This window comes from Salvia splendens, chromosome 5 (assembly GCF_004379255.2).
Source record: "Salvia splendens isolate huo1 chromosome 5, SspV2, whole genome shotgun sequence".
Taxonomy (NCBI): domain Eukaryota; kingdom Viridiplantae; phylum Streptophyta; class Magnoliopsida; order Lamiales; family Lamiaceae; genus Salvia; species Salvia splendens.
The window spans coordinates 19,539,485-19,545,720 of record NC_056036.1 but is presented as its reverse complement, the minus strand read 5'-3'; the positions used below and the strand labels follow the sequence as shown (position 1 = coordinate 19,545,720).

Genomic DNA, 6,236 nt, shown 5'->3' with positions numbered 1-6,236 from the left:
TAGGCTCTAGATACCAAATGATATAGATACATATTGATTGTGATCCATTAACCCAAGATTTATACCCTTTGATGATGTTTGATCTTCAATTGCAACACAAAAACACAAAAACAATAAAGGATAGGGTGGATCTAGCCTTCAAAAACTAGACCCAAAAGGAAATTGATGTAGAAAACACTCTAAGCAATCTTCAACATGCTAGATTCAACTATTTGCTCCACTACTCAAAGGAATTCACAAGACCTTTGATGCATACCTTTATTTGATCATACTTGATTGGATCAATTGATGATCAAGCAACCTAAAATTAGGAATCGGATAAAACCCTCTTCAAGAGGAAACAAATCTCTTAAGCACTTAATTTCAGCAAAATCTAAGGAAAGAAATGACATCAAAAGGTATTTATACTAGGGTCCAATTCCCAATGAAAAGGCCCACAAAATCTGGTCTGCGTCACTCTACCCGACCGGGTGAAACATGACTCCCTCACGCCTTGGACGGGGCACCCGGGCGGGTGGCAGCATTCGTACCCGGCCGGATGGTGTGGCGCCTCAAAACTCACACGGCCGGGTGGAAGCGCTCATCCCTCATTTTTCAGCACGATCCATGTCGTTGGCTCCTCGTTCTTCATGGACTCCTCCTACTTAGCCTTTTGAATGAAAGTAGAAAGCCCCTTTCCTAACAGCCTCGTCATGGACCTTGTCATGGGTCCGTCACGTGGGGTCGTATCACTAACGACATTGATTCATGCTTTATTTTATAACAGTAGCATAGTTCAATGCAGAACTTGGAGTAGCCTTCTTAGCCCTATTATACTTTCTTATGTGTACTCACTATGTATTTGTCTTATTTATGTGGACTCGTTTTAATTAGAAGGACAGCAACGCAAGATACATGCGCAACAAATCTTGGCCTCATTGGGATTCATGGAAAGAGATCTTCAGGAAAGATCGTGATGTTGGTGTGCTTGCAAAAGATGTTATCGCTAAGATGAAGGCTTCACAGGAGCACACCAATGGTTATGTGGAGGGCATTTACCATGTGAGCTTGGACGAGCTATATCCTGATGAAGTAGTAGCTGAACATGTCATCCTAGTGCAAGGAAAGGAAAGCCATACTCATGGGGAGAAGCCTGCACAAAAACAAGTTTAAAATGGAGGTAAAAAACGCAAATATGTGGACCAACTTAAGTGTGTCCTTGATATCATGAATAGGATGAATGACAATACAAGTGAACGGCTTCAGACCTTATCCAAATGGATTGGGTACGAGTTTGAACAAAGTGCTAAGAGGGATGAGGTGTACAAGCTACTAAGGCTCATCTCCGAGCTAACATTGAGGCAGAAGTTCTACATATCTGCCAAACTTGTGAAAGAGCTGGAGCTGTTGGATCTCTTCCGAAGTATGTCGGAAGAGGACTGCCCGAACTTTGTGGTGTTCATGCTAGAAAGTGATGGCTTTATTTGATGGAGATGTTTGGTTGCCAGTTTTGCATCCGTTTTGGTGGCATCTTTTTGCAATTGTTAGATTGTTTAGTAGCTTCTTTAGGTATTACGGCTCTGTATCGTCCCAAGTATCCAACTTTATGCTAGATTATTTTGTATGAATCGAACTAAATGACTTTGTAGTTTTTGTGAAGATGCTTAGTTTAATTTAATATCAGTGACCAATGCTTGATTATTTTCCATAGCATATTTGACCCTCAATATCATTTAAGTTTTTTTGATTAATTATATTTGGGAATGGATCCTTTGTAGCAGTGTAGTAAAAACACCGCATGGACTTCTATTATTAACACTGTAACATATATTAAATTAATTATAACCATTTAATAATATAACTATTTCTTTCAGCAACTAACTAATTAAATAACCAATTTAAATTCATGGTGTATATATAGTGAGAAAATGGGATTAAGTCTCACATGTAGATAAAAAAAAAACTGATCCCATTAAATAATTAATGAAGCATAATCTGCCATATAAACAATAACTCAATAATGCATACCAAGTTTAAATTAGCATCATAAGTGTGCGAGAAATTTGAAGGAAAAAAATACAAGCTCCAAACAAGTACAATGTTATCAACAAACTACATATTGAAATCAAGGTACATTTCAGCTGCCTTTTCAGCTGCTAAGTCGTCTCTCTTCTTAGACCATGCGGTGGTAGGTTCGATGCTCTGTATGAAAGCCACTCCATCATCATCAGCATCAGATTGACTCCCATCATCTGCTTGACTATCAATCTGCACCTCAAGAGGATCCACCTCCATTTGCCCATGTATGAAATTGTGGAGCAAAAAAGCAAGCAATGATAAGGCTTGTTTGCACATCTATCGGATAAAAGCTTGCACTGCGTAGAATTCCCCAACACAATTTCATCATAGCAAAGGCTCGCTCAATGATGTTCCTCGCTTTTGTATGGCGCATGTTGAACAATTCTGCGGGTGTCTGAGGGGCTTCACAAATGGGACCCCATTCTTTCAAATGGTATCTCACTTCTTTGTATGGCGTGATAAAGCCGTCACTATTCGCGTACCCATTGTCGCATAAATAGTATTGACCTGCAGAAGATCAACATTCAATCTCGAGGTAGAAAAGTAGAGTGGAATGAAGTTACATATAATCCAAGAAAATTACAAACCTTTTGGTACTTTGAGACCATGTGGTCTACTAAGTGAGTCTCTTAATATTCTCGAGTCCCCTGCAGATCCCTCCCAACCACGAAAGACATAGACAAATCTTAGACGGTGGTCGCATACAGCTAGTGTGTTGATGTATGTTCTGTCCTATGCTCCAAGACCGCCCTTTTGAATTACAACAAAAAAACAATTTATGCAAATTAGTACAGATGGGGATAAGCATATTAGATTAAAGCAACTAATTTGGAGCAAACCTTAAACCGCTTCCACCTTACGTCGGTGCAATTTTCATCAATGGGTTCAGGTTTCACCAACAAAACGTCATGGAGCTTTAGTACAACATATAAAACAATGTGCATGTAGCGAGAAACGGTCTGCGGTGACCGAGTGAAGTTGAAACCAGCCACCCGAGTTTTCTGATGGTGAGACAATACAGCTAAGAACATCGCTACTTGCTCCTCAATGGTGACAAACTTTTTATCCACAAGATCGTTGCGGTCCTTCAATAAATGGAATAGTCGACCGAATGTGTTCCTATCCATGCGTAGATTATCTAAGCACGACCGATCAGTTAGATCAACTAATCAGTTGATGTGGCAAACATTGGCAGGAATGCACTCAAGCAATGAAAACCTATTCCTCCAAAACCTTTTGGTTTGTTTGCTCTTCTTGGATATCAAAATGAAGAGTAACATCCGAACAACTAACATGTTGAATTGATGGATCCTAATTATCTTGTCAAGCACTAGCATGAAGTTCGATAGTTCTTTACGCCTGCGTGCAACCTGAGAATGGTGCAAAAGAGATAATTATTGAGTTCAATAGCTAAAAATGATACAACAAAAAAACAACAATCAAATCAAAAGAAATCAGAAAGAGTGCTTGGATCAGAAAAACTGATTCTCAAGAAATATTGTCATTTGATCAAATCAACTAACTTAAAATAGAGCAAATATGAATCATATCATCTAGAGGGTTGAAAAAAGGGATTTTGCACTGACTTGTCAAATATACACATTTCAGATTATCTACTCTCTACATTCCTCAATCCAAATACGCAGGAATATTGAAATTTCAACTTAACCAAATTCCATAAGTGAGTCTCCTAAAAACTATACTTCAATGCAAAGGAAATGAGTGAATAATTTACTGAATCGAGCCCGTAATGCGTAGAAAAATTCGATAATATAAATCACTAGAACTAGATGCAAGTAAATTGTTATTTTCAGCAATCAATTCGAAATCGAGATGTGAATTCGAGAAAAAAAATGGCAACAACTTGAATCCAATTGAGGGGAAAGAGGCAACACCTTATTTTGGGTGATTTGATCTTCCATGGCAATCGCAATGTCTCCCTCCTTCAACCAAGACTAGATCCGATGGGTTGCATTGCAAATGAGGAAAAAAATTACAGCGACGACAAAAGAGAGTGATGTGTGTGCAGCCTTCTACATCGACTCGTCTTTTGACCGAAACATAACAAACACAAGTTATGCAGCTCCCAATTGAATTTCGGGTGAGAGGATTAGGATTAGAATGAGAATTATAATTATAATTAGAATTAAAATTAGAATTAGAATTAGAACACAAGAATTAGAATTGGGGGCAATTTGGTCTAGAAAGGCTCAAGAATTGAATCTGGATTTTCTATGCAATCAATCAAGCCCTAACTTGTTTTAACAATACAATGAATCTCGTAGCCATTCTTAAATTGAAATAATTTTTTATAGTTAGAATATTTATTAGTATAATTTTTATTAGTTTTATGATAATTTAAGCATAGAATTGATCAGAATGGTAATTTAAGTATATATATTCCACTAAATCAGGAATTGAAATCTACTAACAATTTTAAATTGTATATTCTGCAAATTATTAGAAGATTTTTTTCTATTTATTAAAAGAATTGTTATTCCCATTTCTTAACTTTATATTTACATTAAGCTGAATGGGTTTGAATCTTAAAATATTTTACAAAGATAACTGAAAGCAAAAGTCTTAGCATAAAATATTACACAGAAACGATTTACATATGTGTATACACTAAAATCGAGTTCCCACAACAAGTCTATGGTATAAAGGAATACTATTATTTTAATTTTTATTCATCAAGTATACCCATTTTGTGACATAGAATTCATTACAACACAAATACACAAAGGCAATTCATATATAAAATCATCAAAAATAAAGTAGGTCTCTACTGGGCTGGGCCTGGGCTAGTTCCGAGCCTGGGTCGGGCTTCAAATGGGCCTGGGTTTATAAAAAAGGCCCAATTGGAGCCATCCTTAACTCCCAAGCCCAGGCCAAGCCAGCTCTATTTCACTAGTGGGTTGGGCTTGGGTCGAGCTGTAGCGGGCCTGGGCTGGGTCCGCCTGACCCACTTGACAAGTTTACTTGCGTGCACCTAAGTTTCAGGTAATGAACATAACTTTCCTAAATTAGACTAGACAATGAAAAGGTGACACGGGACCACAACCCTAACTAACCGACATGGTGTTGAAAAGCTGAGACTACATGTAGGTACAAAATCATAGAGAAACCCAGATTTTGATTTCAACATGATTTTCTGACATCTCCTCCTCCACAATACTACTAACAGAAAATCTAAACCTCCATTGACAACTTAAAATCGAAAAACTAAACTGCAGATCTTAGACGAGAACATGAGAGTTAAAGCAAGTAAACCTTAAAACCTAATTGAAATTACCAACATGAATGAACGATAGAATTGAACAACAAACTAAACATTTCTTGGAGATTAAACTCATCAACACATGCAAATCACTTCGACAACTATAGATCTGACTTAAACAAGTATAAACCAACTACTAAAAGCATCCAAACATTAACCAAAAACGAGATCAACTTAAATCCAACAAAAAACTTCAAATAGATTGAGTACGTGAATCAAGATTCAACATATCCAAAACAAACGATCTAAAACAACGAGATTAACCAGAAGAGTTTTGAACACTAAACATCAAACGATATCCAAAACCAAAAGCAAAAGCAAAGACTGTAATATAAATTGTTTCTTGCTCCTCAGAGCTATAACATTGCTGAATATAACTAAGATGTGGATGGAAACCGGCATGGTGATCTCACCCTTCCTCTGGTAATGGATGAGGAAGACTTCAAGTATGTAGTGCCTGACTTTGGGAGTGGGCGGTGATGATCATCGATGATATCTTCATGTTTTCTCCTTCTATTTATCAGGAGGCTTAGCTTTAATCCTCAGGGATATTTTCTTTGTGTGTTGACACTTTTGCCCTTCAGAATAATCAACTCCTAAAAGTTTGCCTTGCACTTCTTACGCTTCACTCAATGTCGCGACATTCTGACCAGTTTACATAATCATGCTTCACTTCCACTTGATTCTCCTTCGGCACTCCTTGGACGCATTTCTACCCATTTTCCTGCACACTAAGCAACTTGTTTGCGCATATTATGTTTAAGCCCATCAAACTGACCAGTAACCAATGCACAAAACATGCCTTATCAATTTAGCAGATGATATAGGACCAATCATAAATTATCTTCTAAATTGATGACTAGACAAGCCAGGGAAGAGATGGGATTAGACGCTAAGA

The 6,236-nt window shown here is 37.5% G+C and overlaps 1 long non-coding RNA gene across 1 annotated transcript; it reads right to left on the bottom strand.

The window, feature by feature from the left end:
• Positions 1–1,959: 1,959 nt before the first annotated feature.
• LOC121805380 lies at positions 1,960–5,847 on the bottom strand. The gene is made up of 4 exons (XR_006051465.1): positions 3,954–5,847; positions 2,898–3,428; positions 2,646–2,808; positions 1,960–2,565 (listed from the first exon to the last, which is right to left on the bottom strand). It is a non-coding gene; the product is annotated as an uncharacterized LOC121805380 (long non-coding RNA).
• Between the last annotated feature and the right edge of the window lie 389 nt (positions 5,848–6,236).